Raw genomic sequence first — 13710 nt, forward strand, 5'->3', positions numbered from 1 at the left:
GGATACTGCTTTGTGTAAGGGAAGTCACAGCCCTGTTCAGGTGCAACTGTCAATCCCACCACCACTCTTGCTCAGGAAGACCCATCAGGGTGTGCAGGGTACACCTTAGCTCTCTGTATGACTGTCTAGAGTGAATGAACAAAAAGCCCTACTGTCATGCTCACCCAGATGTTTATTCAGCAGGCAGGCAGAGGCACAGAATGGTAAGCAAGAAAATGCCCACTTTCTAAAAGTGGCATTTCAAACTTACAGTTCAAAAACTAATTTCACCAAATATGTATCTTAAAATTATGAGTTCAGAGACCCCAAATGCCCTATCTCTATTTGCGCCCAATGGGAAATTACACTTAAAAGATATTTCAAGGCAATCCCCATGTTACCCTATGGGAAAGATAGGCTTTGCAATAGTGAAAACCGAATTTAGAAGTATTTCACTATAAAGACATGGAAAGCACACCAGCACATTCCCTACCTTTTAAATACACTGCACCCTGCCCATGGGGCTGCCTTGGACCTACCTTAGGGGTGACTTACATGTAGTAAAAGGGAAGGTTTGGGCCTGGTCAGTGGCTGCACTTGTGAGGTCGAAATGGCAGTTTTAAACTGCACACACACAAACTGCAATGTCAGGCCTGAGATGTGTCTCCACGGCTACTCGTCCCACTTGTAACATTTCATTTACAGGCCCTGGGCACACTCTGTGCAATGTACTAGGGACTTATTAGTAAATCAAATATGCCAATCATGGACAAACCAATCACCAATACAATTTAGACAGACAGCATATGCACTTTAGCACTGGTTAGCAGTGGTAAAGTGACCAGACTGAAAGCCAGCAAAAACAGGTCAGAAAAAATAGGAGGAAGAAGGCAAAAACATTTGGGGATAACCCTGCAAAAAAGGGCCAGGTCCAACACTCCCACCCACTTTCCTACTTGTAGCTCCCTCTCCCGGGCCTTCCCACCACACCCACTGTCTGTGTTGCTGCTCTGCCTCCTCCGCTGCCCCTGTTATTGCTTGTCTCCACCCGCCATCTGCATTGTTGCTTTATCCCACCTGTGTTGTTGTTGTCCCTCCCGATCCACCAGTGTCCATGTTGTTGCTCTCCCTTCCACCTTCCTCCTCACAGCCCTACCCCTCAATAAACAAAAAGCGCTTTGACACTGCCATTGCTCCCCCAACCTTCAGTCCTATTGCCCCCATACACCCTGCCTCCATGTTGCTAGTGTTGCGAGTACCTGTTATGCAGCCTGGCTGAATGTTTTTAAAAAAGCGCTATGATGCGGCCAGCCATAGCCACGTCATAGCACTTATATCTTTACTTTCAGCCATGCTTTAACAGCAACCGTGCTGTACAACATGGGTTAAAGCATTGACAAAGCTGCTATCTTTGTCAATGATTTCTTAAAGCCATGCTGCACAGCTGCTGTCCTGCTGTACAACATGGCTAAACACTGACAAAGCCAATAGTTCTTGTCTGTTAAGTGAGACCTATTGACTTTGCCTGTGCTTATTTAGTCTCCAGTGAACAGACCTTAAGGGCCCGATCTAGGGGTCGGCTGGGAGTCTATCAACTGTCAGGATGGTGGAGGTCATTCCATTCACCATCCAGATGGACTATCACCCACCAAATTTAGAGATCACCTGTGGCCCAGAGGTGATCTCTGTACATTCAAAGGATCCTCTATTATGGTGATTCCTCTGAAAATACCAGAATCAATTTTGGTGGATGGTCACTGTTGATACATCAAGCATTTTGTTGAGAGTTTGTTTTGAAAAACCCATGAAAAATGTAGTGCTAAAATGTTTTTTTTTAAAGTGGGTGGAGAAAAGCAAGTAGGAGAGCAGGAATGGAAGCAACATGGAGGGCGTAGACTGGGGGAGGAACAAAGGGAATGGGGTTGGAAGAAGAATGGAGGGTGGCTGAAATAGAACAAAATATGGGTGAAAGAGCAACGTGGAGCGCATGATAACAGAAGCACATGGGTAAGAGAGAGAGCACATTATGGAACGGGGAATGCAAGCAGGAAGCACACAAGGACATGTAAAACACGGGGTGGGAGAGAAGCATATTGGCAAAAATAACATGGAGCGCAGCGGATGGCAGAGGAGATGTGCACAAGGGAGACCGCTGGAAAACACATGCACTCCCATGGAGTGCACAACCCAAAAGAAAAGCAAGGAGTGATGGAATAGTAAGTAGTGAGAAGACACAAGTAAGGCAACCATGCTCCAGTGGAGGGTCAAATCTAAAAAGAGGAAGTGTTCAAAGTAGGATTGCCTGTGTTTGTAGGTTGCTTTAGTAAAACCACGGCATATAATGTGAAGAATACTATGTTTTCTTATTTCAACAGTGCAGCAATTAGAATTGACAAGGCAACCAAATATGAAGTTCGTGCAAATGTGAATCTGTGCAGCAAGCACGCATTCTAGGCTTCACAGCAACATTCTACTATGAATTTCCTTCTCAGCTTCCACATATTGATTTCCATAAATAAGGGCAAGAGGTCAATAGATAGCTATATGTGGCCTTTCTTTATCTATGATATGGCTTAGCTTTACTGGATACCCAAATGCATAGTTTTAGATGAGAACAAGTTACTCAAAAGTAAACAAACAAAAACATAGGATACAATTATCCATGAAAACAACAGTAAAGTAATGCGTTAAAGATGGTTGTTAAAAATGAAGCGCTTCTACAGGGATTTAGAGCCATGTTGACTCAAAGAATGGTAGTTATGGGAGGCAGACAAGTGTTGGTGATGGTGGTGATGTGGATAGTGAGGGTGGTGCTGGAGAGTGGTTGTGGTGAGGTGGTGGTAGATATTGGTGGTGGTTAGTAAGGTGGTGGTGGTTAGAGTGGTGATGGGGTAGTGGTAGAGTGGTGATGGTATGGTGATAGTTGGGTTTTGGTGGTTAGAACAGTGGTGATGGTGGTGGTAGGGCGGTGGTTAGAGTGGTGGTTGTTAGGGAGTTGGTGAGTGGTGGTAGGGTGGTGGCAGTGCGGATGGTGAAGGTGACGTTAGAGTGATTGTGGTTAGTGTGATGGTTTTTATTGTGATGGTGCTGGTTATGGTTCGGTGGTGGTTAGGGCTGGGTGGTTTTTAGGTGTAGTTATTGTGGAAGTGGTTAGGGTGGGGTGGTCATGGTATGGTGGTTTTAGGGTGGTTGCGGTGGTGCCAGGCTAGTTATGGTGAGGGTGGTTAGGGTGAGGGGTGGTCAGAGTAGTGGTGGTAGTGTGAGGGTAGTGGTGGTTAGGATAGTGTTGGTGGTTAGGGTGGTGGAAGGGTGGTAGTAGGGATGTGTGATAGGGTAGTGATGGTTGTGGGGTGGAGGTGGGGTGGTTGTGGAAGGGTGGTGGTTTTAGGGTGGTGTGCAGTGGTGGAGTAGGGTGGTAGGGTGCTATGATGGGGGTATGATGCTGGTGGTAGGTTGAAGGTTATTGTGGTACATTGGTATGGTGGTGGACAGGCTGCCGATAGGGTAGTAGGGTGTGGATGGTAGGGTGGTGAAACACATACTGATGTAGGAAGCGGATGGTGGAACAACAACAAGGATGACTGGGAAGAAGGGTAGGGTTGTGGTGGTTAGGGTAGGGTGGTGGTCATGGTTAGGGTGGTGGGTAGTGTTGCGGGTAGGGTAGCTGTAGGGTGACTGTGGTTAGGGTGGTGGTGGAGGTGTGGTGATGTTAGCCTGGTGGGGTCATGGTCGTACGGTGGTGTAGGCTGGGTAAGGTGATAGTGGTAAAATTATGTGAATAGTCAAAATAATAGGAAAATTAAACTTTGTTACAAACAACATTATACAACATCCTCTGCTAACTATCACATCAGCATTGGCAAATCTGCCGGAGCCATGTGTAACAGGAAATTATAGAGAATAGAATGCAAAATATCTTTAGTTTATGGCTCAGGTGATAAAAACCATTGCAAATGCCTTTACACATGGTATAAAATATTATAAGGCATGAGATAGAAGTATCATGAAACGTGATAAAAGAAGCCACATATGCCCGATACATTTAAATAAAATGGCTATCCATTCATATTTTACTTTAAAATAAAATGACAAAATGTATCAGTTATCCTTGAAGTCAACTCTTTAACTAAACGTAGGGGGCATTTTAACACCTCGACAAAATAATAATTGAATTAGGATGGTTTAAATGTACCAACCCTAGCTACTGGATACATATATTTACTTATTGAAAGTCACATAACTACTATATAGAGCACTATTTATATAGTACTACAGTTGAAAAAATAGCGATGCCATCCCTAAATACAAGAATATGAAAACTTGTCAGGCGCATAATTGCTCAAATGAGGAATCATAAAATTATTCTCTTTCAAAGATTGGGCAACAGTATGAGGGTGTTAAAAAGAATAACTATTCTTTGCGTTATTACTCACAGTTGTATTTTTGCCCAGAAGAAGGCTCTTAGGCCCAGATTTATACTTTTTCATGCAAAACTGCGCTAATGCAGTTTTGCGTGAAAAAGTTTACCTCCGGCTAGCTCCATTCCAAGACGCCGGGGGTCATATTTATTTAATGACGGTAAGGCCCGACTAGCATCCTAAAAAAGGACGCTAGCCAGGTGGGGGAGGCGTAGGGGGAACAGGAGGTTGTGCGTCAAAGGATGACGCTAGTCTGTTTAGAGGCATAAAATGCCTCTAACCAGACTAGTGTCATTTTTTGATGTACAAACCCCATGGACGTGACTCTGGTCTTAGAAAAGACAGGAGTCATGCCCACCACCCCAAAGGCCGTGCCCAGGGGACATTTGTCCCCTGGGCATGGCCATTGGGCTCAGTGCTATGTAGGGGGGCCCAAATTAGGCCCCCATGGCACTTTAAAAAAAAATTGAAAATACTTACCTGTACTTACCTTACTTACCTAGGATGGGGTCCCCCATCCTCCAGTGTCCCTGGGGCTAGGGAAGGGTCCCTGTGGGCCCATTCCATGGTCTCTGACCATGGAAATAGGCCCACAGGTCCCCTAATGCCTGCCCTGACCCAGGTGTTAAATAATGGCGCTAAGCAAGCTTAGTACCATTATTTAAGGCCGCCTTCCCCCTGTGCGTGATTTTAGCACGGGGGGATAAATATGGCGGTTATGCCTTATTGTCATTTTTTGCACGGGAACGCCTACCTTGCATCTCATTGACGCAAGGTAGTTTCTCGCAACCAAACAATGACGCTAACTCCCAAACGTTGGCGCTAGACAGATCTAGCGCCAAAATATAAATATGGAGTTAGGATTGCTTCAATTTTGCGTAAAAAAAATGACTCAAATTGAGCACAAAGTATAAATCTGGGCCTTAGAGTTCCTTGTTGGGCATTTTTACAGTGATACCAGGACGATTGTATGTGGAATGCTTGCGCAGCTGTCCGCTTGACAATGTGAAATTCAGGGCACATTTGAGTCCATGATGTGGAAGAAGTGAGCTCAAAGAGTTGTCTAAATTATATATTATGACTCCATGTGGTAAAATGTAGGTTTTCCATATTTTCTCAATAATAATAATAGAAGTTCTTGATCTCTATAAGTAATGAATATAGCTTTATAGCCTGCTTCCAAGGGATATACCGGTTTTTAAAGGCACAGGCGAGGGGGTGGACAGAGGCAGAAGGCTATTCGAACATTCTACCTATTGAGGGTAGTATGTTATAAATTAAAAAGGGAGAAAAATGAAGACAAGCATTGGATTGTTGGAGCTCTGGGCTTGTACCAGCCATTGTAAGCCCGGAGCTACTCTGTTGTCTTCACTGGAGGTCTCAACATTCCTATGTTCCAATGGCTGTTGCTTTCAGTGCCCATAGTAATTGCATATCTGGTGATCACTGTACAAGTTCTTTGTTTCTGATTGTTACTGTAGTATCTGCTATACCTAACACCTCAATTACTGGACTACAATTTTGAGCCTGCTAACCACATTTACCCTTTCCTTCGCAACTTGCAAACACAAACAACCGGCATCACTGTAAAAATTCCCTCACTAAAATGAAAGGAGGTTTCAATTCTGCTACCGCTCAGAGTCGAACATTATAACCCAATCTCTTTACAGTAATTCTCTATCAACAAAGAAATAAACATAAAAAATTGCATCTACAATGGGTGTCAAAAGCACATCAGACTCAAGGTTGCCAGGTTAGATAATCTGTAGATGCAATGTCAACTTCTGTCCTCCAAAGAACTTGTAGGCAACTCTATATGTAGGACAGCCTGCCTAAAGCTGCCTTCTTAAAATGCAACTCACTGAAAAGAGAAACTCAATAAAACAGCATTACTAGCAAATGGCCAATCTTGGAAACTTTTTAGGAGTTGGATCTGCAGCAAATGTTTTCACTGTGAAACTTGGCAGATATTTAGTTATTCAAACTAGGAGATTAAGGGGCATATTTAAGAGCCTCTAGTGCCACCGGAGTATCACTTTTAGTGATGCTCCGGTGGCGCTGTGCACTGCACCGTATTTACAAGGTGGCGTTAAGCCACTTACCGTGGCTTAACGCCACTTTGTAAATACTGCCCCTTCACACGCAGCACTTTGCGTAGAAGGGGTGTGCAAAGGGTGTTGCTGTGGGCATGCCACAGCAGCACCCATTGCATTTTGTCTCTGCCCCTGATTTACGAGTTTTCGTAAACCTGAGGCAGCGGCAAAATCTAACACCACCCCAGGGGTGGTGTTAGAGTGGCACAACGAGGAGAAATGCTTTCATTTCTCCAGATTTTTTGCTCTTTCTATTTGTGCTGCATTTTGCAGCACACATAGAAGGAGCAAATCGCCACTGAAGTTTGTTTTTGTGGAGGAAGGTGTCCCTTCCTGCACAAAACAATCTCCCCCTCAATGCAGCCATCCTTGCACTATGGTGCAAGGGTGGTTGCGTTGGCCCACAGCAGCAAATTTTGCTCCGGTGCAGGGGGAAACACAGAGGTGCCCCAGGTTATTGTAAATATGGCACATCCCTGTGTTTTGAAAATGATGGTGTTCGACACTGCCAAATTTGGCGCAGCAACGCGCACCATCATTTTCACTTAAATCTGGCCCTAAGGGTTCAACCACGAATGATACTCTTTGCCTCTATTTCTTTCATAGAATCTAAACCTACTGCCACATTAAGGTGGGAGACTCTACATTCAGTTAAAAGGCCTGAGGCCCAGTAACGACCAGTTCAAAATTGTCAGGCACATTAAGCAAAATGTAGTTCACTCACGGAGTTGTAACCAAGGGCCAGATTTGCTGCACCAAAAATAGCAGCACTGAGCTGTGCCACTTTATAAACACAGAGGTGTGCCGTATTTAGAGGAATGTGGCGCACCCCTGATTTTCCCCCTGCGCTGGTGCTGAATTAAGGTGCCTAGTGCCAACGCAGGCATCCTTGCCCAATAGTCCAAGGGTGTCTGCGTTGAGGGGATAGATTGCTTATCTGCAAAAAGGTGTCCCTTCCTGCACATAAATAATCTATAATGGCGATTTGGCACTTCTGTGTGTGCTGCAAAATGGAGCACATATAGAAGTACCTAAGCGTCATTTTGATTGAGTGTTTATGTGCAGGAAGGTGTCCCTACTTGCAAATAACCAATCGTCCATGGCATTTTGCTTCTTCTATGTGTGCTGCAGAATGCAGCACACATAGAAAAAGCAAAAACAAGGAGGAATAAAAGCATTCCTCCTCGTTTTACCATGCTAAAGCCACCCACATAAAAGAGGCATTACACCTCCTTGTAAATATGGAGCAGGGCTTCGCGCCACCGAAGGGTCACGAAAAGTGACGCTCCGGTGGCAGTAGGGGCTCTTAAATATGCCCCTTAATGTACTAAAAGTACTCCCCTAAGACCAGTATGCTGCTTTCATGTTATGGTTCAAATGACAGCAGTCAAAAAATGCTTCAGACACAATAGCCTTCTTTGCTGAATGCATCAAATGTAAAAATATGTTTCGGCTATGAAATAATTGATCCACCTTGTGGAAGCAGGAGAAGAAATTAAATCAACTGAGAGCTAAAGGAGGTCTTCAAACATTAGTCATATCATCTGAGAGACTTAACAACACATAAGTTAGCAGAATCAGGAAAACCAGGGAAACATACTAGAGAAAGACTTAGGGGCATATTTATTTTTGTTTTGCGCCAAATTTGCGTCACTTTTTTTTAAACGCAAATTTGGTGCAAAACGAACTCCATATCTATAATTTGGCGCTTTACCCGTCTAGCACCAAAGGTATGGAGTTAAAATCATTTTTTGGACTTGGAAACCTACTTTGCGTCAATGAGATACAAAGTAGGCGTTCCCGTGCAAAAAATGACTCTATGGCCTCAGCGCCATATTTATCCCCGTGCTAAAATCATGCACGGGGTGGAGGAGGGGTCAAATAATGACCATTATTTAATGCCTGGGTCAGGGTGGCGTTAGGGGACCGGTGGGCCTATTTCCATGGTGGAACACCATGGAATAAGCCCACAGGTGCCCTCCCCAGTCCCCAGTAGCACCCACACCAGAGGGCCAGCAGAGGATGGGGGACCCCCATCCCAGGTAAGTATAGGTAAGTACAGGTATGTATTTCTTTTTTTTAAAGTGCCACTGGGGGCCCTGAAATTGGCCCCCCTACATGGCACTAGGTGCAGTGGCCATGCCCAGGGGACCCTGGTCCCCTGTGCTGGCCATTGGGGTGGTGGGCATGACTCCTATCTTTTCTAAGACAGGAGTCATGTGGTATGGATGGTTTTGCATCAGAAAATGACGCTAGGCAGGTTAGAGGCATTTTTTTACTCTAACCTGCCTAACGTCATTTTTTGGTGCAAAACCCCCTTCTTCTATACCACCAGCCCCACCCGGCTAACATATATTTTTTTTTACGCTAGCCTACCCTTTGCACCGGCTTGCACCATTCCATAAATATGGTGCTCGGCTGGTGCGTTATTGCAGTTTTACACCAAAGAGTATAAATCAGGGCCTTAGGGGCATATTTATACTCAGTTTGCTCTGAATTAGCTTCATTTTTTTTATGCTCATTCAGCGCAAACCCAACACCTTATTTATAGTTTGACGCTAGACCCGTCTAGCATCAAAATATTGGTGTTAACGTCATTTTACAGATCCGTGAAACCTTATTGCGTCAATGAGATGCGGGGAAGGCGTTCCCGTCCAAATATTGACTCAAACACCCTAGCGCCATATTTAACCACCTGGGCAAAAAAGGCGCACCAGTGGCGGACCCAAAAAATGACATTAAAACCGATTTGCGTAAAAATTTAACACCTTGGTCATAGCAGGCGTTAAAATGAGGCAGACACACCACTACTTAAGGAAAACACACAGAAGCAACATTACAACCCACAGGAGAAGATGGAGGTGATACTGATACAGCTTGCTAGATGGCGCAGAGTACAGCAACCACACCAGCAATCACCAGCACAACAACGCAGCCCACAAAGCCAGCGCAGAAGGCAGGAGTGGGTCTTCAGAACCAGGAGAACCCTCCTTGGTCTCAGGCCCTGGACATAATTAGGACTTATAGACTCAACCAGCAAGCCATACTACACCTGCTGCACCACGTTGAACCACAAATTGCAGCCAGATGGCAGACCCCACACAACATACCACCTGTAACAAATCTGCTCGCTGTCCTGCACATGCTGGCAAGTGGCTCATTCCAAACAACGGGTGCACTGGTTGGTGGTGTCTCACAGCCGTCATTCTCTGCACTCCTGCCAAAGGTGTTAGACGCTGTCAACTCCCTGACACCCTGCCACATCAGATTCCCCAACACCCAGCAAAAGCAGCAGGAGAATTAACAGGGGATCTATCAAATCCATGGCTTCCCGCATTTGCTCGGTGCAATGGACTGCACCCATGTCCGGCTCATTCCACCTGCAGCAACAGAGCACTTATACCGGAATCGCAAGCACACGCATTCCTTTAATGTGCAGGCCAAAGTGAACCACCACATATTATTCATAAAAGTTTTGGCCAAGTATCCTGGGAGTCCATGAAGCCTACATATTCTGGCACAGCAGAATCAATGAACAATTCAAGGATGGACAATTTGGAAATGGCCTACTTGTGAGTAAGTCTACAAATCTAGTCATGTACACCCAAAACCCCAACCCTGTCGGACACACAAGACATAAGCCACTACAGCAACATATTGCCAGGGTTACACACATGTGCAGGTGATAACACATGTGCACCATGCTGCAGTACAACACAATCAGTGCAAAACATCAATACATACACCCACATGTACGTAACACACCCACAACTTGACAGGCACACCACAGGAAGGACAGGTGCGTACATGTACCCTTTGAAAACAGCATAACTACACAGACCCCCACAAGTGCCCTCAGGATGTCCACTATGTACCCATCACACACACTACACCAAACAAAAATAGCACAGACACGTCAAAGGCATACACCATGCCCATGTCATGTAACTTCCAAATAGGCACAGATGTCTCAAGTCATGCTATGCAAATCACTGCCAGAACAAATATCAAACACCACATAACTTGCACCTATATCAACTGCATCTCATCAACACATACCTAAATTACCTGTAGTGTGCAGAGACATCTGCCTGACACATTGACTCACACACATAGGAATACATGAACAATCCCCATCACATACCATGTGCCAGATGTGTGATAAGTGGAACCACAGTGACTGTAGTGCAACCTCACATGCAACACTCACTGACTCACAACACCATCATGTCTATACCAGATACAAGAAATGGCCTAACAGGGGGGAGAGACACAGTCAGACAGTGCAGATCATGGATATCACAGTGGGACCCAGTAGAAGACAACAAGACGTCACTGACCTCACATGCACTGTGCCAAGGTACACATTTGCTAAGCAGTTGAGCTATATCCCATAGCACTGTGCATGTGTCGACAGTAGAAATGCACAATAATGTTTAGGAAGATAGGAGAGACACTGCTAGTTATGTTGATTATCCTGTGACAATGAGATACACACCCTTGTACACCTCATGGCTGACACAAACATTAGCTGCCACATAGGACCACCAAGGGAACAATGTAATAGCCCACAGTTCCATAGTCATGGCCTGCACTGTATGTACATCTTGGCAGATGACCGTCTCTTCATTACTTGAAGCCACATTCTAAATTGGCCACCCTCCCATGCTGTATGTAGCGTGGAAGGGGTGTGCAATGTTTCTCTCTGTAGGTCTGTCACCACAAGATACATAGCATGAAGGTGCAGACTCACATGCAGCTGTCCCCTAAATCCTGAGGAAGTGCCAACAACAAATACTACCCCTGGGGTGCAGTATGCAGGGTGCAAATAGGAAGTAGACTGTGCTATGAACTCAGATGAATGTGGAACAAAAGCATGCTGCACACTGCCGTACACACAGAAAGAGCCAATTTGCCATTAAAAAAGCATATGTTCAGGGCGGTGTTCCATCCAGCACAGATACATCCACCTCCACAAGGAAGATAGTCAAGCACCCTGGTATAGGGTAGAGAGCGTTGGTGCACGGCTACACATGAGCAACTCATGCAGGGGACAACAAAGGGTTGGCAAGTAACATGTCACACATGGGGCATTCTTGCATAGTTGAAATGTTGCAGGACACAGCAGCCAATTTAGGAGACATGTTGTGCATTCACACTTCCCAATTTCATAGGCCCTAAGTGTCACATATCATCTGCAATGACACATGCCAGAAGGGATGGGATGTCCAGGCACTGTAGTGCCACTATGTTGCCACCACAATTGACCCCATTGTGTTGTTAGGATGTGTCATGTCCCCTCGAGTGACAGCACACTGATACAAAGGTGCACTACACAACACATGGTACATACATAATGACTATCAGTGTGGAATCCAAATCGAGTGTTCTAGATCCTTGACCCAAACACAAGATTGTAATTTCCAACAACCTAGTGCTGAGGAAAGATTACACAAGGATAGGAACTCACACTCATCAGCTATCATCAACAATCCCTGAGCTGTGAATGTTGTATGAAATGTGATGCTCTGTAAGACAACTACACACAGCACATAAGTGTACACAAAGCACAATCACATACCATGACGCTTGCATAGTACTGATTGCCATACATATGTGGATACACTGTTGTCACACATTTAGACATATACATGATGTGCATACATTTGCATGCTGTTGATTCTGTAACACACACATTGGTGTAACAGACCAATCACACACAAATCACATTGTACAATGGACTACCACATGTGGCCATACACAAAATGCCATTCTGCAGACCAGCACATACACTTTTTATGTTGATACAGGGCGCACACATTAACAAATGTCAAAATCATGCAATCAAGATTAGAATAAAAAAAAAGACACAATAATACCCGCAAACGCAAAGTACATGACCCATGGGCCCTTAGCGTGTTTACCACCTTAGCACCCATCACAATGCTGATTTACTGTTAAATCGACGTATAAGGGTAATGCGTCAATGTAAATAGATGCACGTAAGTAATACGTCAGAAATACTTACACAAATTTCAGATGCGTCAAAAAAATACACACATAACAGAAAACGTGTCACAAGTGATGTAATAGGATATCCTGTTTACAGGCATGGTACAGTGGGTGTACTTTCTCTTTACAGTCTGTGCCTCTTTTGACTGTGTGGTTGTGTTTTGGAGTTGGTGGTGTCTTCTTACTATTTAGTGTATCTTGTGCTGTCCCTCCTGTTGTATTTGATTGCCATTTGTCCCAGTGTCTGTGAATTTGTGTGTCTAGTGTATTTTACCTTGTACTGGTGCTGTGGGGTGTCTGTCTGGGTTAGTTCTATAGGTGGGTTAGTTGGGTTAGTGAATTTTTGGGCGTTAAGTTTCCTTTCATTATTTCTGTTTCCCAAAAGTATTGTTTTACATTTTTTCTACCTGTACCCCACTGCACTGTCTGGCAGGGGAGGAGGAGCTCGGAGGCTTTATTTGGCTGCTAGCACACTACCTCCCATTGATGCTAAAGATGGGTGGCCATGTGATTCAGGGCTACCGTATGGAGGCAACGGAGCTACGGTGGGGAAAAGTGCTCCACCACCTGAAGAGGGTGTACCACAGCATTCACAATGACCATCAGCTGAAGCATCGCTGGGCTGAACTTATGGCCAGGGAGCAGGATCTTTTGAACAATCTTGGTGTGGTGATTGGTGGCCCTGTTGGTGAGTACCCCATTGGCTACCTAATTACTGTTCACTGCACTTGAATGACAGTAGCAGATGTGTTGGCGTGCTGCATGCAATGCTTGTGGACAGGTTGCATGCAACCAGAATGAAGATTCACTGTGCCATTATAGACCTGGGCTTCACATATCCTAATATTTTACAAATGCAAGTCAGAAGTTAGGAGAGTCATGCACATCCATCACTAAGTCACACATTTCAGGAGCCATGGCAACATCTGTGCCCCAGCATTGTGTCATGTATGATAAGCCAAGACACTGCCAGCATACCATTTGTAAGTGGATTGTGATAATTAAGTACGACAATCCAAGTATGGTGCAATAAAGTCAGATTTACACATATATCATCTCTGCCATTATGTTTACAAAGGGGAAATACCTGCCCTAGGGGGAACTGGCAGTGAGCCATTTGATGCCATCACCCAATTGTGAAACATCAGTCATGGATTACAAAATGCATGAAAATTGCAGACTGACTATTTAGCCGCTTGTCCTCCACA

This window comes from Pleurodeles waltl, chromosome 3_1 (genome assembly GCF_031143425.1).
Source record: "Pleurodeles waltl isolate 20211129_DDA chromosome 3_1, aPleWal1.hap1.20221129, whole genome shotgun sequence".
NCBI lineage: Eukaryota > Metazoa > Chordata > Amphibia > Caudata > Salamandridae > Pleurodeles > Pleurodeles waltl.